Here is a 27,941-nt window from a genome sequence, read left to right as displayed (position 1 = left end):
TGCCACTCATTGGCAAGAGTACTCTGAACGCACTGGCACTGTAACACGTTGGCATAACGTGTTCTTCACCTGAGCTGCTCTCCCCTCTCTGCCTCCTTTGAGCTCCTGTAGTTCATCCTCGTCCATTTTACTTATCCTAAGCTTCCAGATGACTGCTGCTCCCGTTTCACCAACCATGGATGCCTCTGACCGGGATGCTCCCGGTCCAGCCTGCCCACCACACACCAAAAGCAATTTCACAGGATGCCTCTGTTTGCTGATGGCAATGCAGTGCTGCAGCACCCATCACCTGCCCAGACCAAGCCCTTTCCTGCTCCTGCAGCCCCACGCTTCAGGCCGAGCAGCAGCAAGCACAACTGCCAGGTGATGCTCACACGTCACCGGTTTTAACAGGAGCACACGAAGAGATGTCTTTGCCTCTCCACAAATGTTGGCACCACATTTTGAAATTCTGATCTCTGCCAGTGGATATAACATCCTGCCCTCAGGTTTCAAAGAGCTTGAACATATACTCTGGCTTCTGGACAGCTAGACTTTTACACTTTATTTCAAAAAAAAAAAAAAAAAAGAATATTTTCTTCCTTACTGTTGATAACTGAGAGCAAATCCTACACCAGCCATCTCTGGCTTTATGCATCTCATCTAGACATTAGTAGTCTTTTCATTGCACTGTTCTGCTTCCTGAGGAGACCCACTCAGCTGCTGCCAGAAGACCTGTGTGCAAAAACTGCTCTGAGAAGTGGGCCCTGCATTTTAAATAGATCCCATGAAAATATGTGCTTATTTTTAAGGATCATGAAAAAAAATCAAGAACTGGCATCAGCTTTTCAAAGGCTGATTACAAAATGAAAACATATCCCAACAAAATAGTGAAGACAAGATGTTAATCTCTTATATTAACTCTATATAGCCTCTCTAATGCTACTTTAAAAAAATGCATATAGCTAATATTTTTCATCAATGTGGTCATTTGGTTCATGCTGGTTTCTGTGCTGTATATTTTTTCTATTCTGTAACTTAAGATGAATTGTGGTGAATGATGAGGGAAGTGCAATGATAACAGTAGAAATACACTTCCTCTATTAACTACATTTCAGTTATGTTTTATTCACAATTTTTATTAGCTGAGCGTAAAGAACTACAGTTTTACCAGAGAATCCACCTCGCTCTCTACGTTTCCCTATTTATAAAAGCCTGATTTTTCCTCCGCAGGAAATATTCTTAATTGAAGTCCTGAAACCAGAGACATTCTTCAACTAGGGTAATTTCTACGTTTCAACAAGAAATTTTATTTGTGGGTGTTAGGGTGGAGGGTAATTTAAAGCAACCTCCAGCCTCCTGATGCCATTTGCATCATTCCATCATGTACATTTAGGTACAGGAAAACTGCTAAAATGAGTCAGGCCAGAGGTCCACCAACTCCTGTATCTTACACTTGACAGTGTCTGGCAACAGATGCTTTTAGGGGAAGAACATGGAGAATAAAGCAAGTGCACATTCTCAATCTGTTAACTTCAAGCACATCTGTGATATTAGTATAAACATCATAGCATTCAATTTCTGTTTAGATCAAAGAAATGTCTAATCACTCTAAGCTGAGGATTATTCCCATGTAATATCTGCTTGCTTCGGTTTAATATTCCTCTGTGCATGGAGGTATGCAGAAGGCAGAGCCAGACTCTTCTCAGAGGTGCACAGTGAATTGTCCAAAGGGAACAGATGCAAGTTGCAGCAGGCAAAATTTTCAATGAGGTTGGTGAAACACTGAAACGGACCCAGAGAGACTTCACAATCTTCATCCATAGAGAATTTCAAAACGTTGAAGTTAGCCCTGCTTGGAGCAGGAGGTGGGACTTGACAACCACCCTTCCAACCTGAAATAGTCCATGATGCCAGGAATAAAATCCTCCAAAATACAGTTCAAAAATATGGGTTTAAGCCATAAGTAAAATGAAATATTACTCTAGTTATCTGAGGACAGGTATGCTGTCTCAGTAAATTGAAAATCTTCCTACCTACCTTCTTTCACAAGGAACTAGGGATAGATGACAAAAGCCAAATGAACCTATATGCACATTTTACACCTAGCTTTAATAGATATGTGTTCTGGTTTCAGCTAGGGTAGAGTTAATTTTCTTCATAGTAGCTAGTATGGGGCTATATTTTGGATTTGTGCTGGAAACGGTGTTGATAACACAGGGATGTTTTCAAATCTGATTTCCAAATCTGTCTTCACACCTATTGATTGCGCTGATTGCAATATGCTTACTCTTCTCCCATATTGTTGAAAATACTCCTTGGTGTTTATCTGCACTATTAGATACCGAAGTATCATGAAAATCTGGCTTTAGAATGGTTTATGATTAGTTTTAGAGAATTTTACTGGATCACTGATACATTGTTTAGTCCAATCGCCTATGCATTTTAGTCTGACAGATTCCCAATAGATACTCTAAATAGTCTGTTTAGAATAAAGCACTTAGCCACCACAGGTAATGGAGATAATGGAGATGACCGGGAAGAGAAGGAAATTATCAGGTCAGATATATTCAAGATGGCCCATCTCTGTGGTGAAAGGCAAATTTTCATTGCCAAATGAAAGCATCTGGCAGTAGCACAACCTCCCTTTACTGTCCAAAACAAGAGTAGAACAAACCCTCGTACAGGAAGGACACCATTGCTTTTCTAGTCGCCTGGAGGGTGAAGGACTTATGAATTCCTTGTGGACTTAGCATTGCTAAAGTAACAGACTAACGGCCAATGAACAAGTGAAACTGGCAACTGTATGATTAGCAAACTACTGCAGTACTGAAGACTTATTTCAGAGGAATATTGAAGCAGCACTGGCAAACTGATAAGGAACTGCAATATGGGCATAATTACAGAGCAATTACAGCAATAAAAAGACTCTCAGATTTATAAAATACTAAAACAACAGAGTATGCTTTGACACATTTGGTGGGTATAGGTGTGGATACTAAAAGTAACTTCTGTACCTCTCAGAAAACTTACTTATCTTATGGCAGTGCTCATTTTGGAGGAATAAACAATATCTCACAGAAAAGCAAGTGCCTTTGCTTTGATCTAGAGAAGCATCAAGACAACTTTGATATAGCAGTGAAGGAGCTTCATTCTTTCCCTCTCTACTGCCGTGTGTAGCACACTGAAAATAGGGACGATGTAGTTGTTTTAATGTGGTCTCTTGTTTTAATTACATAGGGAATTTTCTTTAACTCTGAATAACTTCCACAAACCACTTTTCAAGACTCTACGAAAGGTAACAAAAGCTTCAGCACATCTATATTAGGAAACATCATTTTCCTCTCACCCTCACAAGAATCGCCAGATATGGGATGCATTTGAAGCAAGTCCTACATTGCCTTTGCAACATCAGCTTGGAACCATGATGAACTACCAGGAAAGAAAATCTCAGCACAAGGCAGCTTCCTTTCCTGATTTAAGAAGAAAGTGACATTTTACAAAAAGAGAAGACCACAGGCCAGTTAGGTTCAAACCTGTTTTTACTTTGCCAAGTCAGAAAGTCTCAGGGAGTCCCCACACGTTTTTTCTGCAGAGCCCTACCTCTCGTCTCAGACAAAAACTATTTCCTTCTGAACCTTTATTTTTAAAAAACATATAAGCAAGCCAGCAAAGTAATATGCGCTGGAGAATCTCACAAAACAAACAAAAGTCAGTCTAACAAAGCCTTATGTGTGTCTCAAGTCATTTTCATACTAGATTTAAGCCCTCACTGGGCCCTTCTAGTCCACTCAACTCCAGAAAAGCATCGCACTAAAGAGCATCTCTCCACAGAAAAATGGGTGAAGGGACAATCTGCTCACAACAGCCGTGGGGGTAACAGAGATCCTCATTTAAGATTTCTCCACAAGAGCCCATTGAAAACAAACAGTCACTGTCAGTTGCAAACTTGTATTGAACTTTACCAGTAGTTCATTGCTGTTAGTTTTGTTGTGATCAAATGGTAAACACTGAACTAATAACAGAGTTGAAAAGCAATTTCACAGTACTTGTACAGTCATTACAGCTGAATACAAAATAATTCTATTGCAAATAGATTACTTAAGGGTCTTGAAGCATTACCCAACACACCATCAGACTGCTACCTCATGCACTGTTGAGGATGGACTGCAAATACTGCAGACCTTGCAGCCCTCTAGCATTTGAGACAACCCACCTTCCCGCATCAGCTTCTTTAAGAGTAACTGACTGGCACTTACCTGCAGCAGCACCACTAGAGTTTTCCAGAGCACCAGCATTAATCCAGGGGCTCCCTGGTGCTCTTGTTGTCACCACTAACCTCCGCTTGCTAACGCTCATCTTCCGTGCAATGGTCTACTGCAACATCGTGGAGGGAGGGGCCTTTTGTGTCAGTGAGGGCACGGTGGGGCCAACACTGCATGTTTCTAAGCCACATTCACTCTTTCTCTACCATGGTGAAGGTTTAGTCAGCTACGTTATTTGAATATAAGCACAAGTTTCAGTAAACAAACCATAGCAAAAGATATCAAGTATGTAAGGAAGTATGTATGTTTTTCTTTCTAAAAGAAGGCAAGTAATTTGCTGATCACTAGGGTTATTGTTTGCAGAAAGTTCAATGGAAGTATTTTGTCCATTTTCTAATTACAAGAACAAATAAATTTCCTTCTCACCTGAGATCAAGTCCTTTTTCAGGCATTGCTAACTTAACAGGGCACAAAGAAAGCATGCTCTTTTCCTGTTGCTCTGTTAGCTCTGGACTAGCTGTAGCTGTTTAAATTAAGTTGTTTGTATCATCATCCAATCTGTGTGGACTTGGTTTCATCTAGCCAGTCATGTTGTTGGCAGCACAGCTGTGCTGATGGCAGTCAATAAATTTCCATGGGCATCAGGCACATATCCCCACCTGGCATTTGAGTCTTCTGGTCTGCATCCTCCGTTAAACTCAGCAGCCTCTCGCAGTGCTCTGTCTCTTTGCACAGCAAACATCAATAAAGTCCATCTGCCTGTTTATTGGGCTTTCTACTAGAGTATGTTTCAACTTTGCAAATGCTGTTAAACAAAGCAGCTGATACCATTCCCTGGGTCTGCTCTCAGCAGGATTGCCGGTGACCCCAGGCTCGGACCTCACCACAACGGGCTGCTCCAGAGGGATACGTAGTGATCCATCTGCACAGCAGCCCAAGTCTGCGTACTTGACCCATGTGATATACATTCTGCATGCATCTCATTGCCTGTTGAACTACTGACTACCATCTGGTATCAGGCATTTCTGACTGGTTAGTTATAGACTTGCTAAGCATGCTCTTAAGTGCCAGTATCTACCAAAGCTGCATGTTAAGTCTGAACAACATCTTTTTATTTTGATGTTTCCCAGGGTGACTGTCCTCATCAAAGAATTTATAGAAGGTGTCTAGCAGCCATGTTTTTGAGTGCTTTGGTAGAGTACCATTATTTTGTGCAAATCAGGCTGACGGTTGCCTCTCAGCTGCGTTATGAGTAACTCTTTCAATTCACTTGCACCAATATCCTAAGATTTCCTACTTTTCAGGGCTCAGAGAGCTTGCCTTGTGCTGCAGCTGCAATGTCTTGCAACTCCATGTTTTCTTGTTAAGTTTGCATAACTTTGAGCAACTCTTGGGTATGTTGATACCAAAGGCTGAACCATCTCAACTAGAAACATTGCTTTGTCATGCTCTGGTGGTTCAAGAATGTTATCATCAGCCTCATTTAATCACCTGCAACAATATGCAGACACACATTTCTATTCTAGGCCCAGTCTGGCATGTACAACTAATTCTGCTTGAAACTCTGCTTGGCCAAGGACTGCTGGATTAAACAGACCATCTTCAGGAGTCATACTCCTGGGCACCCCAGCACACTGGAAGTATGGGACATCCTGGGGGGGATAATTTGGAACCTCTGAAGGCAGGCAAACAACGTAAAAAAATTTCAACTTTAAATCCCTTGATCAACTTACTGAGGTATATTTGCACATCCGCATGTTTTTGTACAGCTAAGTTTATGGCAAGAGAAAGCAATACAGAGTGTGAACTAATCCAAAATTTGGTGAATACATAATGACAGGGAACAAAACTTGGACTCCCTAGGAAACTTTAGAGAAAGTTTAACAGCAAAAATAACCCACACAGCCACCATGATAAAGATGTGATTAAAAAGACAAAATCAATTAGAAGTGAAGACCTTCAGTAGTTCCAGAATGCACTCAGTGCATTTAAATGATTTGGAGTTATGAGTTACATGCTCAAGCTCCTGTTAACTTGCCGCTAATGTATTACTTAAGAGGACTCTACAAAAAGCTTGCCCAACATTTTTCTTTCTGATTTATTCCAGGACAATGACCTGTTCTGATGAGATGGCATCCACAGCTTTCCTCCCAAGCTGGAGTTTCTCCCAACACCACTCCCACAACCCTTTCTCTTTCACTCTTAAAACTAGAAAAAGAAGCAAATATTCTTGGTAGACTTCTTTGAATGCCAGGGCTGGGCTGGCTAATGAAATTAAGTACAGGCAAATTATCAAAAATTTAGTAGGAAGTCTTCCATTCTAAAATCTAGACAAAGTGTTGTAACAGTATAAGGTCAGGGGTATACAGGCATGGGGGGGTATGAGGACAGGGGTACACAAATTCTTCATATTTAGTTTGCTGACCTATCTCAGTTTTCTACCCCAAATCACCATAACTAATTTGCAATGCACAAGAAAATCCTCTTTTCTTTACAAGTGTTTTCAAATAACCCTAGCTAAACATACAAACAATTGACAAATCTTCCTAGAGCACTTTGTTTAGGTCACTTTACATTACATTAATCGGCTCCACAAAAGGATAACAACTCTGAAATCTGCTTTAGGACTTAATTTATATTTCCTTTTTCATTGACATTTTCCTGCTATAAATGACCAGATCACAATAAGATTTAATCAACTAGATCTTGATAACGCAACAAGTACCATCATAAGCAGTCACCTGCTACATCCTCCCCTGCATAGCCAGGGTTTTCCCATCAGCCAAAACTCCAAATCCATCCTAAAAATCTAAACAAAACATCACAAAGAAAATACATTTCCCTTTGGGGAGAGCTGGGTCAGCTGCACAAAAAAAAAAAAAAAAAAATCAAAATTCATTACATCAACAACTTCAATGAGATTTTTTTTTTCCTTCTAAAGGAGAAGCAATTCATTTAAACCATTCCTTAAAAAACAAAGCAGAAGAGAAATGCTCCCTTCCCTTCTCCCTGCCCAGCTCCCACTTTCCGAAGCCTTCCTCCAGGCACATACTTTTTGGGTTCGGCCGAAAGCATCTCCTTTCCCTCCTCACATGTGCTCTCTGCAGGACTGCCGAGCTGCAACTCATCCCGAGGAGCATTTGAAATCCCAGGGTTTAAAAAGCCACTCGCAAGCAAGCCCTCCTCCGCTCCCAGCCTGACAGCTCCGGGAGCATATTGAACTGCAGCGCTAGCCGCCGATCCCGTTATTCATCCTGACTGGCCCCACCATGACTCTTTCAAGTGCAAAAAGATGACTTAAAAAACCCAAAAACGAATACCCCACAATTTAAAAAAAAAAAAAGTCTTTTTCTTTTTTTTTTTTTTAAAGGATGGATGCCGGGAGGAGCTCGTTTCCAGGGCATCCCAGCCGGCTACGTCTGCCCTGCCCAGCCCAGCCTGGGAGCATCCTGAGCCCCCGAGGGTACCACCCCCGAGGCTGCGCATCCTCGGGTGCTCGGTGCCCGGGGTCCTGCCTGCCGCGTACCTGCTCCCCACAGTCCTGGGCAGGCAGCGTGGGCAGCCAGGGACAGAGGCCGGTGTCTGGGATTTCCCTCGCAGCGACTCGTGCCTGTGGCCTCTTATGCTTTTGCTGCAAGGAGCCTGGCTCTGCCTTCCCTGTAACCCCCTTTAGGTGGCTGAAAACAGCAGCCGGGGCCCCCCCCTCGCTGCCCCTCTGCCTCTCCAGGCTGGTCAAACCCGGCTCTGGCTTTCTCCGTGGATGCCCTGTGCTCCATCCCCACGGCCCACGAACCTTCACGGCTAGGTTAGGGTGGCTCTGCCCTGCTGCACATATGAGCAGCCACACGCCTAAACCCACAGCTGGGTTTCTTGCAGGGCTGTTAAGGAACAGGGATTGGGTATCAAACATAGCCACTTCCCCACAACTCACCCTGGAGTTACCGAAATTTCATCTGCAGCATATGCCTCAACATTCAAGCATTGCCTGTCCCAGAGATGCTTGAATAACCACAGAAAATAAAGTGAACGGCAACAAATGGGGCACAGGAATTTCTTATCTCACAGCATCGTGTTGGTGTCACATTTGTAAAGATGAGCTCTTCAGAGGTGCTGAAACATGATGAAAAGAGCAGGGATCTGATGGCAGGCATGCTCTTTGAGAGCCTCTTTCTCTTGCACTCTGGCCAGAAAGACATCACAAAAATAGCTCCATTTTTATCCCTATGTTGTTCTCTTCAATGCATTAACAGTATTTTCAACATAATTGGTTTCAGCATTCCCCTTTTAAAAGACATGAACGGAGAGGATTTGTGAGACAGCTTTATCTGGAGGAAAAAAGGCTCTAAGTAGTAAAGAGAGGAGCAGAAAGAAGAATTTAAACATGTTATTCAAGGGACTTACATGCCCCCTCCATCTGGGGCATAATAGCAGTCATAGTTTTGCAGGAGAACCTTAAAACTATTTTTGCCCACAGATTAGCTCTTTTAACTGATGATTTTAAAGATGATAGAAATTCAACCACAGACATAAAACTTACAAGTATGGTGAACATATACCATATAGATAATCTGTAAATGCTGGAGAATACAGCAGAACTTCCTAAATTGGAGGCCTAGATTTCAAAACAAAGTTTGCTTTGGTATTTAATATCCCAAAGACATGATGGATATGTTACCGTAAAATGAATAATGTATCAGAAGAGAAAAAAAATAATATGTGCTTCAGTGAAAACACAATATGCTGTTATGCATTGTATTATAAAAGCCAGAAATATGGTATCACTGTCATACATAAATGTTTAGACATTGGTATTGTATGTTGATCATTATTACTTCATCCTTGGTTTTCATTCCTTATTGAACCACCTTATTTCCATTCAGTTATTTGACTTGCTAGGTTCTACTTCCCTCTTCTGAAGATGCCCATTAAAGCAAAAGATGAGTGTTAGCTGCTCTCTCTTACAGTCAGTTGTACTTTGGCATCTTGATGCTTTATTTTTCAGGTCCACCTGTTGACTTGATCTCTGTGATCTGCTGGTTGCAGATAGGTTTGGAAGCAAACTACAATCTTTCCATTGCTTTATATGCTCCAAGCGCAAATTCAGCAAATGACGCATACTTTAGACATCGTAACAGTTACATAGTTATTTTTTTCTTTGTTCACTGCATGTCTCTAGTACCTAAATGATGTGATCCATTAGATTACCTTTGTTACCCTTAAAAATATTATGTCAATATTCTAGACTTATCATGAGGTATAAAGTTTTTGCTTACCTTACAACTTTTTCCATAAACATTGGCTGTCAGAGGAAAATTTATACACAATTTCAGAAGTACTATATATTGTCTTTGCTGTTTCAGAACATGTAAATTCATAATTTGTTGGCTGATAGCATATTTTATCACTAATGTGTTTTAAATATTTTTTAAAGCAAGAGAGGCTGCATGAGAACTGATCAGCCCTCTAACATCCACAGGTGGGTTTCCTTTTTTTCCTTACTTATAGGAATGTGGAAATGTTGCTCTGCAAAACAATGAGAGACCCTACAAACTGTTCAGATGTCCTTTCTGAGGAACGGCTTACTTTGCTCATGTTGTTGTTCATTCCTACATCTGCAAGTTGGAGCTGAAACTTCCTTGAGGTCAAGCCACTACACACCATACCTCACGAAGCTGGACTCAAAATGAACCCTATTTTGTGTGAGACATTCTAATTAAAGCTAAGAATTAGATGCCAAGGGAAAATTAATGCCAACTAAAGCAAACTTTTTCAAGCTTCAGACTTGTTTAGACTGACAGGGTTTTGATTGATGGTTTGAGTTGGCTCCATGAATGACAGCGTTTAGGTGCAACTAAGCCTCCAGCTAGAGGTCTACTGGACTGCTGTCTCACACATCTCTCTTCCCCGCACTCACACCAGGATTAGTTCTTCATCAAGCCTTTCTATTTCAGCTGTTTGCAATTAATCCTGGGACATGGTAAAATATGGTAAATCAATCAAGTGAGTACAACCAGACAAAGTATTTGGACTCACTGAGTGTTATGAACTGCATTTGCGTACTTAAACTCATGATGTGTTTAAGCAAAAAGCACTGAAAATCAGTGCCTTAAAATTAGTCACAGAAAACAGATTGCTCAAGGAACTAAAAAAGTAGGTAAGGTAAATAACTGCCTAACGAAGGTCATAAAAATGTCCTTTCTGAGGGTAGTCGAGAACCTAGGCTAAGGGACTAATGATCGTAGTTCCATGTGAGAATTTAAAGGAACGAACCAAACATTGTACAAAATGCAGGAAGTAAGTATACACTTTTTTTTTTTTTAGAAAATGGAACAGAGTCGTTTATGATGAATAATAGCACTTTACATTTTTGTGACACCTTTCATCCCACAGGCTCCCAAAGCAGCTGGCAAATTCAACAAATTGAAGGACATTATCTACCATACACTGAAATAATTTTATCTGTCACTAAAGGCATCCCCGCTGGAGCAAAAAGCAGTATCTGTTTAACAGGTTAGATTTGTTGTGACAAACACAGTGTCTAAGCACAGCTACAGGGAGAGTATAATTGTCAAGAGCTGGAACTGGTGCTGAATCCTGGATCGAGCATTTATTGGGAAAAGTGTGCTAGTATTTCTCCAGTTACCACTGGTTATGAAGACTTTATCACAGATCTTGCAGACCTGCCATGCCCAGGGCAGGCATTCTGATGAGCCAGCTCCTTGGGGCACCCGCCTCAGCACGAGGTTCCTTCACAACCCATAGCCCCCCTCCTTGCAATGCTTGAGTGCTATATTCACCGGACAGGGAGAGAGCAGAGATTGACTGGAAACATCCAGGCACAAAGCCAGACCCAGTGGGTCAATCAAGAGGCGCTGTACACTTCAACAGTCAGCTTTGATCCAAGCCTTCACCAACGTCATCTTTCTTTCATTGCAGCCTGAACATCATAGGCTCTCCAGAAAAAAACATTACTTCTGGCAAAACAGTGAGGTTCAAAGGTGTTTCACATCCAACAGATGATTCACGAGTGCTGCTTCCTAGGGCATATGGGTCTGACAACAGCCTGCCTGACCAGCTCTTTGGAAATCTGTGAACACTAGCAACACAGAGTAGCAAACCAGGCTAAATTCAGTATACATTAAGGACTATTATCTAGAATGGCAAAGGAAGCAGAGTAGCACGGAAAGCTACAGATTCAGGGGGATGGGAGTGAGTTTCACACTTCTGCTCTCTCACAGTCATGTCAGGCATCTCAGTCCTTTTAAGGAATTATGGCCATACTTCTGGCCACCAATGCTATGATCACTGAAGAGTGCAAAACAAGGCGAGCAGAGTAAGATTATTAAAAAAAGTAACAACAAAAAACTGGCAGAAAGAAGAGAGTGTAATGAAAGAGAAATACATAGCCACTGAACTGATATCTTCTAGCTTTAAAAGGAAAAGAAATAGCAACCAAAGCCTTTTCCAGATTTGCTGTCAGACCAAAAGAAAGGCTAGGCTGTCAGAGATTGATAGATAATCTACAGTCACATATTCATTTTGAGATGACGCAGAGGCATGTTTTGAGCTGTAGAATAAGGAAGAGTGAAATAAAAAGTGGAACAGCATCACATGCCAATGAGCAAAATAGATTAATTCAGCAGTCTGTATCTTCCACTGGCTTAAAATAGCTACAAGGTTGATCTGGGAATTAATCTCAGTATTGTTATAAACTGCAGTACAAACACTCAGTGTCATCCTACTGAGTTTCTGACAACTCTGAAAAGTCTCACATATTTCACATGGCAGCTGGAACATTTTAACTGCAAAGGAAAACGAAGACTTAGCATGGGCAAGGCCAGCTTACCTTGTGAATGAAAGAACTGTAGAAACTTAAGGGAAAAGCTCTCAAGAAATTGCCTAGTCAAGTGCTTCTCAGGTAGGGTTAGTCATCATGGAAAAACAACCGTTTCTCAATGGCTGAACATCTAAAGTATAATCTAAGCTTTAGGATACAAATTAAGTCAGTTAACTTCAAGGTAAGGGTTAGACTCAATCACAGGATTAGAATGCATGTCTCACAGTTTGCTCACGGGGGACAAAGAAGACATGGCACTGCTTATCTAGGATACATCTTATGTACAGGTCATCTCATTAGCAAAAGTGTAAAGATGTACAGGCTTCTTTTCTTCTCCTCTCCCACTAACAGAGGCCACATGTTAATGCCAATGGTGGAATCTAATTATGTGGTTATCTTTTCTTTCTATTTTGCTTATGCTAAGCCTACAGAAACCCTTGCTTGCTGCCACTCTAAGAGGGAGAAGCTGGAGGTACCTAAGGTGGTGGCCCTGCTGCAACAGAGGCTTCAGCATAATTCGTATCCCCTTCTCCCAGCCTCCTTCCACTTAACCCTGATATCCCTCCTATCCCCTTATTCCACCAGCAGGAATGGGTTACCAGGACTCAGCCACAACTTTTCATCCAAGCTTCATTCTTTCCCAGGATCCTTTCTATGGAAAGAACAACCCGGCCAAGACTCACTCTCAATCTCTTGTTCCTCAGGTGAGGACGTTCATTTTCTCAGGTACGGCAGAGAAGCTTTGGCCACATCTTATGGTCTTGGTGGCCTTTGAAACTCCTGCCTCCCAGGAAAGGGGCTTCAGCACTAAACCACAGCCAAGGGATGTTATCTCTGTTGGAGACAGACAAAGGCAGAGGAAAAAAATGCACGTGTCAAAGAGCCAGAGGGTGAGCAAGAGGAATTCAACTTCATAGTCCCCTGGGGAGACACTCACCTGGGGGACACGAATCCTGACTCCTAGTTGCTGCTTCTGGCTCTGTTATGTACCTTCTAGAGAGGCTGTTTGAACTGGTGTGGAAATACATTACCTGTCCTTGAACAGGGTCCTCAGATCAACATCTTCACTGTGCCATCAATTCTGTAAACCAAACCTGAATTCTGGTTGTTTGATAAAATTTCAGTAAACAAAATAAAATATATTTTTTTGCCCCCCATTTTGGCTGAAAAACACATTTTATGATACCAGAATTTTCCACAGAAAAGACCTTCTGATTTTTTACTAACTCATAAGGTTTCCTCTGGCCCCACCTAATCACAAAGTTTTGTCCAACAGCTTATGGAAAAACTTGAAAAGTCACAACTTTTGCTGTCAAAGTCACAGCAGTGACAGCCACACAGACATTTTTTTGTTGCACTGTTATCTTCTATACTGAAGTTTTCAGTTTCTGGTTAAAGGTGACTTATTTCTATAAAAAGAAACATTTTCACACTTTAAACACTTAAAACAAAATCCTTTTGTGTAAAAAGCCAGCCTGGAGAATTTCATCCTGGAAGCTGAATGCATCAGAGTCCTATCAATGCTTACAAGGGCTCTTGATAATGAGGTTAAAAAAAAAGAACCCCAAACTTGGTATTGGCTCCCTAATTAAAACACTGTTTTAAAGAAAGACATGAAGAAACAAAGAAGCCCTTATTGGTCTTCAGTTTCTATATGCTAAAGGAGGAAAGAATATATTTGGATGTAAAGTAACTATGACCAGCACGTCCTTGAAAAGCCAGGGGGGCAACTGTTAAAATCCAGAAGGAATACGTGTTAGGCAACAGCCATGCTACCGCCGTGACCTCCCAGCCCTGAACACTTAACAGAAAATGCTCTGCCCTGTTAAGCATCAGCTCCAGGGGATCCAACACAGCACCTAACACAGCTCTGACCATCCCTGGTGATATGGCGACATTGGTTCTGTGTGTACTAGGCAGTATGCTCGCAGGTAATGGTCTGCCATGTTCTAACTATGGCATTTCGCAGAGTACGGTGCTGGAAGCACATTGGATGTGACCTTCTTGAGCTTTGCCCTGACAGATAACACCTCAGTGATCAGATACCAGTTCCAGCTTTGCAGGTCCCTTCACTGTGATCTATTCCCACCAGCCAACTCTCAAACTACGGGCACTAAAATACAGCTCCCATTAAAATTAAGGGTATGACACAGAGATAAATTTCAGAAGTTCTCAAGATGTACTGTGATGCAAAGACCAATACATAACGATTTCTTCAGTAATTTTAGGCCCAATAGTCCTGTGTTCTGAATAGTTCTTCACTTAAAATTGCCCTAAACCAAAGGCTGACCCAGAATAAAATGGCATTTAATCTACAAATTCCTTTAAAAAGTTTAGAGTCTTGTCTTAAATATCTTCAAGACTTAATGGCAAATACAAAACCTGCTGTTGATACTTACCTCAGAAAATAGAAACAAGAGTGTACAGTAACTGAATTAGATGCATAATAATACATTTATCCTGAAGTGAGAAGAAACTTGGATTTCATCTGTGCTTTGAAAATAAGCCATCAGTAACACCTTCTGAATGACAATCAGATATGTTTTCATGAGACTGGTTTTCAAATGCAGGTGCTAAAATTAAAGAAAAACAAACTCAAATTATCTAATCTTTCTTTCAGGCAGGATCTTCTGTGGTTTTTATCTTCACAAAATTCAATTCTGCTCCAGAAAAAAAGAAACACAACTTGGGAGGAACACTTTAGAAATAGAGTTAATACCTAAATTCAGTGCCTTCCCCTCCCCCCCCCAAAGAAACAAAAGAAAGGTCTACTCAAAACCCTGTTCTTCCCTCCAGCATGCAATCTCTGGTCTATAATCTCTTCTCTGTCATGGACTGAGCCCATTTCTGGGCCTTTCTTGGTCTAATGCCGCATGAATTTCTGTAATCCCTATCCCATCTGGTACAGAAGTCATCAGGGTGCACTTACACTCTTTGGCAAAATAGGTATTACTGAAAATCCAGCACTTCACTAAAATCAAACATTCAGGATAAAACCTCTTTCCTAAGAGCAGGGCATACAAATGAAAAGACTTGAGGAATACCACGAAGGAAGCTGGTACAGGACTCAAGTGCCTGGGCTTCTGCGGCCAGCTGGTGTCCTCCTTCCCTTTGCAACAAGCATAAGCAAGAACAGCTACTTCCAGAGCTTCTTTCCTGCATTTCTCAGGGAAACGAAAACATAAAGGTACACGTTGCCCAAGAAGGAGGCGAAGCTTTGCTTCCTCTAGAAATAATTTATCAAGAAAACTTTGAAATGAGTTAAACTTTTGTCCCAAACACACAGTGAATGAGGGATAGTCAGAATGTAAAAGCAGTTACCAGCTCTAGGTGGTTTCAAGGATAGATACTCTTCCCCAAAGCTCAAAACTGCAGTGCAGAGAGAGAAGCAGATGGAATAAGATATTAAAACAACAGGCTAAAAGGAGATTTTTGTCAGGAGATGTAATGAATTACATAGGGTTACTCTGAGGACCATTTCAGGTATATCTGAAACAGGGTTCATATTTCTTTTAAACTTTTCAAATAGAGTAGGCTTTTTAAAACCACCATTTTATGCATAAATGTTACAGAAAATTTTGGATTAGAGCTATACAGGTCAGATTATACACCCTAAACTGCTGGGAGCGCCTGCATGTGTGTGCGTGCATATACACACTTTGATAAAAATTCATTTCAATTAAAAGAACATTTCCTAATGTAGTGAACAATTCTCATTGCTGAAGTGAAGTGTGCCTTTACTGATCATTTCTTCTGCCAACTGCAATGTTGAACTCTCCATCTGACTCTTCAGCTCAGGAGAAGGCTGACCTAGAGAAGAAAACATTTTTTTCTCTTTCAGAAACATAATGGAGTGTTAGACTGTAAAGTAAGCTTTGCCACAGTTAAATTCAGGAAATATAGCTGCATAGGATAACAGGGGAAACAGCATTAAATACATTTTTCAGTTCTCTTATTCTTTTTAAGCTTTCCCCAATGCTCCCAAGTATTTTCCCCATCCTTTTTCCAAATGATACAAAGAAAAGGAATTAAATGTTTCTTCAGCAGAGGTACGCTCTGGCAGCAAGGCACATGCCTTTGAGGTTTATACACTTTAGCAACAACTCTTCTTCTATACAAATTAACTTCCAGATGAAAAGAAAGGAGTAGAACAGTGAGAAACGGAAAATTCAGAGATGGAGAAGATTCAGCTAGATCATCGAATTCTCTCTTGCCTGTTCTATCACTCAAAACAGTGTGTTGCCATCATTCAAGGACGGACTGGAACCATTCATTTTTGTAACTGGAATGCAAGAAGAATTAACCAAATTTGCTTCAGAGGAACCAAAGCAGCTAGTGCTTAATGCAGATTCTCTCATACAGAAAACATATATTTGTGAGCTCTCAGGTATGTTTAATGTTGTAGTATTTGTCCAACTACACCATTTAGCTCAGTGTTGCAGCTCTGCCAGAACCAACAGCTAATGCCAAGGAAACAGATGAAGACACCTCATGCAGCATCACAGCAATGGTGTAGCTTCATAAGCCAAGGAGGGAAAAAATCCTGTGCTCAACTGGCAAGATTTGCCATGGTTTTTTTGTTATTAGCAAAATAAAAATTAAATTAAAATGTCACTCCATCCATCTCAATCTAGTAAAGCCAAATGATGGCAAATTTGGATTTTGTATGAGATACTGGAGGAAATATTAAACTGCTTTTCAGCAAAACCTGTTCATACAAATTCAGTTTTGTTATTCCTCCTGTCAGAGCACAGAGCTGTTCTCATCAAGCCCCTGCTGGGACTTTTGGGCATTACAGTAGCTAACAGTCCAACTGAAAATGAGAACCTACCACCAATTTTGGAGGAAACTAATTTTCCAGGAAGGAACAGACCCTGAGAAGATATTAAGATGCTTGCAAAAGTGGCAATTGAGGCTAATACAGTTAACTGCCAAAAGGAATTAGAAGTTATTGCAGAGTAATGCACTGTGCTAGGAACCAAAAAAGGTGATTACTCGCTCAGGACTTCTGAATTTCAACACTAGGGTTAGATAGTGCTAGTGCTATTTCAACACTAGGGTTAGATGTCAGTGCTGCCTGCCAACAGAGCCCAGGGTCCCTCGGTATATCTAGCATGCTGCCCTAAATCTGTATGCAGTGACTGGCAAGCTACTTCATTCCATCACCAGTGAGATCTGCTCAGGTCAGGTTTTGTACAGAGAGCGCACAGTAACAACCAGCATCCTGAGAGAGAAGGGTTTTGGTGACTTGGCAGTGCAGAAGAAAAGTAATACATTAGGCTACAAAAAACTGGCTGTAGAACATAAAAAAATCTTGCTACAGCTCATGCTTCATGGCACTGCCGTGCAGATTTTAGGAGAGACAAAAACCTTGCACGTGTTGTATAGCTGTCCCTCTCTGGGCAACTTTTACAAAGAAACTCAGTGAGCAGCCCATGCACAGCTAACACATTCAGTAGCTAGCTAGGGCTGAGGAGCTACTAGCATAAGGATTAATATGCTTTCCCCTCTCAGTAAGACGCCCGCTGAGCCTTTGGTGCCAGATCTGCCAGGTAGGTGGGGAAGGGCCAGCCTCCATCACACCTTGGGCAGGCTGGTCCTTGATATCACTGACCTACCACCTTCCAGCTCCCCATCTTCTCCTTTGGTTTTATACCCCTTCGTATCACTGTTTTTTTTCTTGAACCCCTGAGCTGCTAATCTTGTCTCTGCCTGCAGTTTTACTTTTCTTATCTTCCACAGTTCTCATCTTTGTACTTTCTCACAATGAAGCAATTTTCTCAGAAGTCCGAGCCAAGGTTTTGCAGCTGTGCTGTATAACAGCAAAGTCTTGGAACACAGACAGCTGAATCCTTCAGAAGAGGGTCATGGCTCTAGGATCAGGGCTACAAAAGATAACTCAAAGGAACTGAAGTACCAGATGAAATGGCCAGCAGATTAAGCCTTTGTAAAGCTAGCCAGAAAAAGGCTACCAGGTAGGTAAAGGAAGAGGAAGAAATGAAAAGAGGACATAAATTACCAGTTGGCTGGGCTAGTAGGGTGGAGACAGAAGTGAAAGTCATTACACAAAGGAACTGTAAGGGAAAAAAGCAGAGCACAAGGCAACCTCTGTCTGATTATGATAAAGAAACAGAGATGAGCAGCAGATTGGAGAAGAAACTAAGGGGTAGGAGAGAATATGATCAAACATAGAAATAGGCAAAGACTATTCAAATATGGGATGTAACATCTTTGTATGTCTTTTATTGCTGCTCTTCAGGAAGCAGCCATCTCAGGCATGAATCTGCCAAAAGGGTCTTATTTACATAAGGCTTATAAGGGAATGACAGAAAAACCTCTGCTTTCTGTCTCCTCTGTAGCTGTGGATAATGACAGAGATTTGAAATACTGCTATATATGTTTGTAAGATCCAGTTTTTCCCTTGGCCAGATACCACAGAATGATCACAAAGATGATAGCTGAGGATGTAGTTTGGTGCAACCAAATTGTTTGCATCCAAAATGATTTGAGAGTTTTAATAGCAACAACAAGAGCTGATAAATGGAGATTTGACCAGAATATTCCAGGCTCTCTAGATCCCAGTGACATCGGATGGTAAAGAAATGTATTCTTGCGCAGGCAGCTGGATGTCTATGACCTACTGATCCTGAAGGACCATCTGGCCGTGGGAATGCCTCTCAGGATACAGGGAGCATTAGCACCTGCTGGCATTAGCACAGCCTCGTGAGTTCCTGACTCGGCTGAGCAACACGAGCTGCTCACGTCTTTGCTCCTGGTACATTGCATATCCAGATCTCCTTTTTAATGCATATTCACACATGGTAATTTGCAGCCAAAAGAGGCTAGAAGGATAGATGCAGCTGCTCAGTTAATTATAACATAGTAGATTGCAATAACTAGGTCAGCTGCAGTTGTCCCTGTTTGGGGAGGGACGTGATACAGGCCCTTGAGAGCCTGTTTCAACTGTCTGCTGTTGGGTGCAGCTTGCGGTTCCTCCCCTCTGCTTGGGGAGGCTCTTCATACTAGCTAAGCATGGTCAGAAGGGGCTGCTCAAGTAGCTGACGTAGGAGCTCCCAATGGTCCTTGACCAGGCGGGCTTCAGCCTCCCAACAACTGTAAAACTTCTTCTAGCAGCTGACTGCCTGGTCTCCTGTTGGGAGTTGTTTCACACCATGTGTAAATAATACCAGTGAGCCCCAAAGTAGCTTTCCTACCGGTAAGTGGTATGGGAAACGCATGCCCTGGGGCCTGGGAAAGCCTACTCCATGAGTCACCTGACTTGACTTTAAATGTTGGAGAAAAAAATAAAACTAAAAGCACCAAGTTTATTCAATAGAATCAAGGTTTAAGTTTTGGATTACGAGCATGAAACAAAGCTAGAAAAGAAAAACACAGACATGACAACACTTAGAACAAACCTAACCTCGGTCTGTCCTTCTAGCTTGACCAGGGATTTCTCCGAGGTGTATCTTGGCCTGGGAAACCTGGCTAGTGACTCAGCATGCCATCTCCACGGTCTTGTCTTGCCTACCAAAGCTGAATTGTGGCCTTATTCACCCCCAGAGCCAAGACAGCAGCCCCCAGACCCATCTTCCTCCCAGGCACTGTCTTTCAGAGCCAACTTTCCAGTGTAACAGGCACCTCTGCCCCATCTGCCTCCAGGCAGCATTGCCTGAGATGCAGCTGAGGCTGTATCTTCTCCCCACTTCTTGTTTTTTCAGCGCCTCTCACTTCAGACCTCCCTGATCCCGTTTTGGTCTGACAGGAACATAGCACAGTGCATAGTGTGTCACTGTGCAAAATTGTACAACCTCAATTTTACCCATGCACCAACTTGTTTTTATTTCATTTAAGTGGCCTCATTGAAGGCATGACATTTTCATTACCATCGTAGCACTTTATAAACCATACATCAAACGAAGGATTAACTACATAAACATCTTGTTAGATTTGCTGTCACAGTTTCACTGTGATCTGATAATAATCGCATAACTTATTGCTAATACTAGTTATTAGTCTTGACAGATTTGGCACATATAAAGATTTCTACAGTCCCTTCCCAGCATAAGCATTTCCCCGCCTCCTGATCACCACTGCCTTTGTGTCACCTGGAGAGCCTCCTGCTTGCTCCACAGGATTTCTTAACTCTTTCATCCAATCCCTCAGCTGCTTTACATCCACCTAATTGAAGTGGTCACATCTGAAAAGGAAAGGTAAGCATGACTTGATATCATATGATTGCTTCTGGACATGGTATTTCCTAGTGATGTCATACATCTCATGAAAAGACTGCAGGCAAAATGCATCACAGGCAGAATTGAAAACAAGAATTGAAGTCAAAGAAGAGTTGATGAAGGCATCTTTTTTTTCCTGTGTGACAGAAAAATTACAGCCCTGGTTTAATAGTTGGCTCATTAAAAGATGTATGACAGTCAAAACCCTGAAAACACAGAACCGTTTTTTGGTTTATAAAATTTACTTTAAAGATTATAAAGTATTTTTGTTTAAAAGTGGTAACTCAGCACACTTAACAACCAGGTGCCAGCAAACTGAGAATTTTAGCTTGACAAATGCTGCTACAAAAATATCTTCCAAAAAAACTTTTGGCTTCAACCTATGAGAAGTAGGTAGCTAACAAACTTAGCCTGGTGTTTAGGTTTAGTTTCCAAAACTATGTTTTTTCCGGGTGCTTATACTGACAAACAAATTTCATGGTTAACAGAGGTTAAAAAAGGCACTGCTAAACCGTCACTGGTTTGGAGAAAAGGCTATTTGGTAGATTTTGGAGAGAAATATAAAAGCAGAATTTCTGAATGCGAGCATGCTAGCTAGTGTGTGTCCTTCACATTTTATAGAAAGCAAAGGATTCCCAAAAAGAGACCAATAGCTTCCAACTATGGGCTTACTGCATAGATTTATCTTGTACCTTTTTAAGAATGAAATTAATTTTGCTTCAGAGCAAAAAAGTATCCATATATATACTTTTAATTTTAATTATGCAAAAAATTGGTTAGACCTTTAGAGTATTACTACTGTTGTAAAAGCCACATTTCTTAAAACATGCTAGCATATATTAGCTAACAGATTTGCACAACTCTAGACCCTCAGGATTCTTGCTTAGTATGAAGAACAAGGAAAGTCTGTTAACAAAGCTAGTGCTGTTCTGTTTGTAAGGTCTAGCATAAAATGTTATTACATTCATAAAATGGTATCACATTGACCTGCTGCTTTGTACTCAGCCACAGCTCAAAATGTGAATACCGAGCGGTATGACTTAGCTAAATATAATGGATCTGTGATGATTTCCCCTGGCTATAAAGAACTGTTGAAATTTTATTAACCTGTGAAAAGTGAAGAGACAATGAGTTACGGAGATAGCACTCGCTTCTTCCATAGTAAAGTGTCTGCCACATTACACTGTTAAAATAGTGCTACTATTTGGGAGGGACTTTTCACAAAAGAATCGACCCTTTACACACCACATGGTCTGCCCTTCAAAAACCATAGCTAGATGACAGATATCCTATCTTAGCAAATGGACTGCTGTAATAGTTCACATCCCAGGGTTAATGGCACGTTCTTGTCCATCAGTGGCAAAATCCCATCCAGCCTAACTTTAAAAGCCTGTGGGTAAATTAAGGATAGAATCACTATAAGTTTATCACATCTAAAAATGTATTAACATGCTAGAAATTATTTAAATGTATTAATTTTTGCAGCCATGTTTGATTGTATAAGCACTTTTTCCCTTTGACTCGCCTGCCTAAGAACTCTTTTAAGCTGTCTTCCAGAACGTGTTCGCAGACATTTTCTATACTTGATCTGTTGCTGGTTTTTCCATTTCTTACCCTGGATGAAAAGTTGAAACATTTAATGCTGCTTCTTAGTTATAACTTAGACAGTCACTAATGCAATGAAAAAAAAAATCACTGTGATATTGCAGAGATGTATTAATATTACTCAATATTCAAAGTTTTCCTAAAAACAAGAACTCAGCAGAGGACTAAATACATCCTCAATGTATTACACAGAACTAACACAGAGCTCTTTATTGGGGTTATTTCAAACAGAAATTCATTTTCAGTTAACTTTTTCGAGGGAAGCACAGATTTTATAGGGAATTTTCTGTATTAATCTAGAATATTAAAAAAAAAAGACAGTATTTCATTTCAGGTTGGCTTATACAGAAATTAGTGTATTTCATTTTGCTGAGCCGACTGACATGATTTACTTTCTGGCAGTTAATAAAACAGGAAATTACATCTCCTTTTGCCCCAGAGGAGATATATATTGACTCCCGTTCTCATCCAGGGGTGATATTACAAGTTTCTCTCCAGCTGAACTGCTTGATGTGTGGGAATCACACAAAAGTAGGTGATTCACAGGAAAATTATTTTGGTAAGGGAAGAGTATCTATACAAGATTTTTTTTTTAAAAGAACACTTTTCTCCTTGCCCACCCCACCAAAATGGGAAAATCTGGATAAGTACTGAAGTTACAAAGTGCCTTGGGAGATTTCAGTAATTCAAGTCATGTGCAATTTATGAACTTTGAAGTATTAGAATATCTTGTTGAGATTGAAAATATGTCTACATTTGTAAATTCCTGATTTTTAAGGACTTTGATTCCCAGGAAAAAACCTTGAAACATGAGCATTTCATACCAGCAAAGCTCTGCATGCAAATACCAGACTTTCTTGTGCAGGGCAATTCCAAATCCTGCTTAGCTCTCATAATAGTCCCTTTCAGTTTGAAAGATTTCTGTAGCATGCATCAGGTGAGTGTAATTATTACTCTCCTAGAAATTCTTCTATTAACACTTTCTACTTATACTTCAAGGTAAAGAAGATTTCCTTACCCAGGCTACTACTCAGTGATACAACTGCACCTTCCTGGAGCTGAGATTTCTGTGTATCGCTTTATAAATCCAAGAAATCTTTTAAAGACATTTCTCAACTACATCCTGATTGTGCCAAAACAAGTCCATGGGGCACCAGGTGGATGCCAAACATCTCCCAGGTAGAGAAGCCTTACCTTCTCAAACTCATCTTTCCCAGGTTGCCATTTGCATGGAAAGCACCATGAAAACAAAACAAAACCACAGCCCAGAGCAAAAGCAGTTGGGCATCTTGAATTTCTTTGGACCTGCTGTGCATTGAAATGATTTAAAACCAAAGAAATTCAGAAGTCTACTGATGTCTAATGTTTCTAGACAGTACTCTCATATGTTTACCCATAAGGACATGATGGATTCCCCATTCCAGCTCAGCAAAGAAGTTATTCTGTGATCAAAAGGTAAAGCACCCACTGAAGTTTTTTGCAGTCCCATTTTTCTCCCCATGATATAAACTTGGCCACATCAAAACAACCAGGTCACTATTGCACTGATGACCCCTAAGACTGAGCTGTCACTTGCATATCACTAAGTAAAACTTGTCAAACTGTTCTATGACTGCTAAACTAAGACTAATGACTCTTCACCAGCAGCCCCTGGGCTCTAACGAGCAGAAAATGACATTGATCTTAATCAGATCAGACACCAGCTTCTCTCAACTCTATCTCAAAGTCTATTTGATTTCATGCTTCATTATAAAATCAATTAATTGTTTCATTGCCTAGTCATTTTATATATTATTTATAAAACATATTGTGTTGATATTCAAAAAATAGCAGGCAGTCAGGATATTTTGTACTAGCCCCAAACAGTATGCACGGAAAACAGCATTATTTTTAAAAGATGCAGCACATATAAACCAATGCCATGAACAAGTTCACCTGGTCATCCAAAGTGGCGTGATCAATTGTACCAGCCAGAGGGCATTTTCTGCACGCCTAAAAGCCCTGCTTTCACAGGGCTTCACAGCCTTTGACAAGGAGAGAAGTGCCATTCACAAATCCATCCTCAGTGTCACCTTCTTTTGCCAGTGCACTCGCACTTCCCTGCAGGAGAGCTCAACCTCCTTAGAGCTGAGAGCCAAAACATCTTCAGTGCACTGAGGTATTTTAGAAAGTGAAACTAAGCATGGAACTCCAAGTTAATTAGTACAGACATTACAACATGCTAGACATATGGAAAATTTAAGCCACAATGAGGCTTTTTTGTTGCTTTGCAATAATTATTTCATTTTCCAAGCAACTTGGAAATTTGAGTGGATGTTTATGGAAAACAGGATCATTCACTCAAGCATGAGTTTCCAAATGAAATTTATTTTTAAGGAAGTTATTTATGGTTTACTCTATCAAGTTTTTCATTTACATCTAGACTCACTAAAGCACTTAGCCATGACGTATTTGAGTTCAAGATGCACTTCCATGAATATATAACTAGAAACATTCATTTCATACAAACAAGATTCTGACATTAGCAATAAGAGAAAGAATTTGCTAAGCTTCAATGCTGCAAAAAATATGCATATATCTTTTCTACTGCAGATAGTGATTGCAATGGGTGTGGGCTAGAAAACTGTATTTCTGTGTTTGTCTTAACTTTTCTCCCAGTTGTCATGCACATATTCCAAAGAGCACTTCACCTTAGCTTTCCTGAATAAGTGCTCCTATAACAAATATTTGATTTTTTACCTTGGATTTAAATTATACAGTGCAGTTTTATCCACTATTCCTGAAGTTTATTTGTTGATAATCTGTTGTGTTCTCTTCTTCTGTGTTTTACAAATATTCTTTAGAAGTAGCACGACGACATTACTTTAACCCTGCCCTACTTTTGCAGTATCAATAATTTATATAACGCTGTCTTGCAGCTCTTCTGAAACCATCCCTTACTCATATTGAAACTGTACAAGTCACAGTCAGAGCTGAGTTTCACCCAGCACAGTATCCCCCTTTTGACACTGACCACCACTAATTCTTTCAAAGGATGTGCACCAGGACTTACAAAAGGCAGATATTGAATAGCTTGCTGCCTATAGAACAATTTTTTGCCCTATTAATTAGAAGTTGATTTAGGTGCCCTCACACATTTTTATTTCATTTAATCAATATCATGGCAGCTTTTGATGGTTGAATTATCTGTGAAAACATATACCCTTTTTCGGAGTCCTAAAGCCCTGGGTGTGTAACAGGGCATGTCTGACCACCCTGGGACACCCACAAAGACAGTCCACTGCCTTTCTCAAGCAGGACATCTCCTGCCAGTCAATATGATCAACGCCACAAACCTGACTTCAGTTTGGCAAGTACCCTCCTGGCAATGCATGGGAGTGACTGGAATTACAAGTGACTGGATGACTTTCAATAAGCTAAGTAATATTCACCCAAAACACAAGTATTCAAGGGCCAAATATTAATCTCAAACCAGCTTAAAGTATCTTATGTTTTAGGTGTTCCTCTGTCTTTTACACAGAGGCAGCTGAAGTCCACGGTGTTTCACATCCTGCCCGCTAGGTCCATGTCTGCTGGTCAGGGTCTCATTTCTATCCATTCCTGGAAAGTGATCCTTACACAAACGTTATATTTCTTGAAGCTTCTTCACTACTACTCTGTACTGTACTACAGTACAAAGCCCTAACAGCTGCATTTACCTGCATTGCTTAACTGCTGAGAAATTGCCTTAATCAAATTTGTCCAACTAATGTAAACCGCAACTGCATAAGTGGAGGTCACATGAGGAAGACCATGTCTTGTGGCAAATATACCCCTGCGAATGGGATGAGTACACTACAACACTTGATTGCTGCTAGGGAACCTGCCTTCAAAGGACACGTTCTACCAGCTCACATACAGCCTCTGCTACGACTCTCCAAGGGGCCTGACATATTTGGCATGTTGAGTAGAGCCCTGCCTACCCCATGGGCTCCCGGAGTGGGAGGGCAGCAGAACTTCCAGTCTACAAGTGTAGTAAGTGCCAACTGGAAAGCATTGGAAAAAAGGGTCTGAAGGAACGAGTCTCACTGTGAACACCCGAGACTAGATAAGCCAATTTGACAAGTCCTTAGCTTCTGGAAAATGAAAACTATTACTCTTCTGGAGTGAGGATGTGCATAGTACAAGTAAACACATGACCTCACCAAATTACTGATAGTTTCCATTGATTTGGTGAGGGATTTAATAATTTTTTAATTTAAACTATGTGCTACTAGGAGGTGTTTTTATTTAAATACCAATTTCTCTGAGGCATAGACGTCTAATACAGCTGGGTTACTTATTCAGCAGTCTTTGTTCTCTTTGCTTGGAAGACACCTATCTCTAAGAATTAGGTAAAATATTTCTTCTGGCAAATCTACTTACAACAGCACTTTCATAAACTTCCGTAAGTTAGGTTGATTGTATACAGTACTCATAAACTCAGAATTACATTTCCTCATGTATGTCATCCATAAGAACAGGAAACTTTGCTTCCAGGCTTCCGCCTTCATTATTTCAGAATCAAAGAGTGATTCAGGACTTGCCAAATAACCCTCCTATCCTGTGACTAGGAAGATAGTCACCAATTTTGAATTCAGAGAAGAGATGACTTTCAGGACTGTGCCCCAATAGGGAAGAGGAGAAAAATAGCTATAGATCATAACGTCAGTGGTTTTGACATCCATGGTCTGTCTTCTCTACTCAGTTTATTAAAAACTAGCATCACCATTTGACCACTGCAAGGATGCCACTTAGGAATAAGTGGCTTTAAGTCTAACTTAATCATGAACAGGCCAGATACTGTTTTCACATTTCTGTTGTGTAGGGTTCAAGTGTCTTTTGCTTAGTGCTAACAGCTCACATCAAGTGCTACAGAAATTGAGATTGTGCAACACCTTCCTGGAATAAGTCCTAAATTTGCATAATTTACTTAGGTAGCAAAACTTTTCCCAGAGGATAGCACAAGTCCACAAAAGTTTTAGGTTCTCATTTCTGGTGAATGTACCTTTACCAGCTCCAGTCACAGTTCTGGGCACCCCAGCAGAAGAAAGGTATGGACTTACTGGAGTGAGCCCAGCCCAGGGCCACAAAGATGACTAAGGGACTGGAGCGTCTTTCACACACGGAAAGGCTGAGAGAGCTGGGGTTGTTCAGCCTGAAGAAGAGAAGGCTCAAGGGATCTTATCAATGTATATAAATACCCGAGGGGAGGGGGGTGAAGATAAGGAAGCCAGACTCTGCTCAGTAGTGCCCATGGACAGGACAAGAGGCAATGAATATATGTTAAAGCACATGAAATTCCATCTGAACACAAGAATACACTTTTTTATTGTGAAGGTGGTCAAACATAGGAACAAGTTTCCCAGACCTAACTGGACATGGTCCTGAGGAACCAGCTCTGGCTGCCCCTGCTTCAGCAGGGGGTCTGGACTAGAAGACCTCAAGAGATCACTTCCAGCCTAAACAACTCTAACATTAACACCATAATCTGCAGCAGCAACACTAAAAAATTATTCTATTACTGCTACGTTCTTGCACATATAACATCAATTTTTGCATCATCTGTAGCTGTTTTCATTGGGCTACAAGTAACTGCAAATAATTCCTATTGATTAGCCTCTAGATGGCGGATAATGTGAGGAAATAAGGTCAAAGATAGCTTCAGCAATGGAACAAACACGTCATCTGCAGCATTAGTGGTCGGCTAAAGTGTTTGCAACCAAAGTCATACAAAGGGCAAATCCTCCTTCCAGTAACTCATTGTGCTAAAAGATATAATCTTTGCATTGCCTGTGATTGCTTTTGGTTCAGTTCTCTGCTTAGGAGTGGAAGGACCTATGTAAAATAAACCTTGTGAGAAAGCGTAGACTATGCTAAACTTAGAGTATGTGTGGAAACATTTTTTACCTCCCCCCCCCCCCCCCCGCCAGAATGTAAATACACTCCTGAGCCACCGAGTAACTAGATCAACAAATACACTTCTGCAGGTGACAAAATTCT

General features: G+C 40.8%; 1 protein-coding gene across 7 annotated transcripts in view; it reads right to left on the bottom strand.

The window, feature by feature from the left end:
• The window catches only part of LOC104021197 (melanopsin), a 59,668-nt gene that overhangs the window by 31,198 nt on the left and 529 nt on the right, over positions 1 to 27,941 (bottom strand). Inside the window, exons 2-5 of one of the 7 annotated variants that reach the window (XM_087737449.1) lie at positions 15,126 to 15,891; positions 14,481 to 14,654; positions 13,019 to 13,162; positions 12,765 to 12,915 (exon numbers count right to left, since the gene is read on the bottom strand). The exons of 1 other annotated variant lie outside the window; for it this stretch is intronic. The gene's annotated coding sequence lies outside the window, so the exon portion shown is untranslated. Of the gene's footprint in view, positions 1 to 4,670; positions 4,808 to 12,764; positions 12,944 to 13,018; positions 13,163 to 14,480; positions 16,068 to 23,855; positions 23,973 to 27,941 lie in introns of those variants that run through there. 5 more of the 7 variants (XM_087737450.1, XM_087737448.1, XM_087737451.1 and 2 more) reach the window with 5 other exon arrangements.

Source organism: Nipponia nippon, unplaced genomic scaffold, assembly GCF_047370975.1.
Source record: "Nipponia nippon isolate SJK-2023a ecotype South Korea unplaced genomic scaffold, ASM4737097v1 scaffold_6, whole genome shotgun sequence".
NCBI lineage: Eukaryota > Metazoa > Chordata > Aves > Pelecaniformes > Threskiornithidae > Nipponia > Nipponia nippon.
This window is presented reverse-complemented; position numbering and strand designations above follow the sequence as displayed.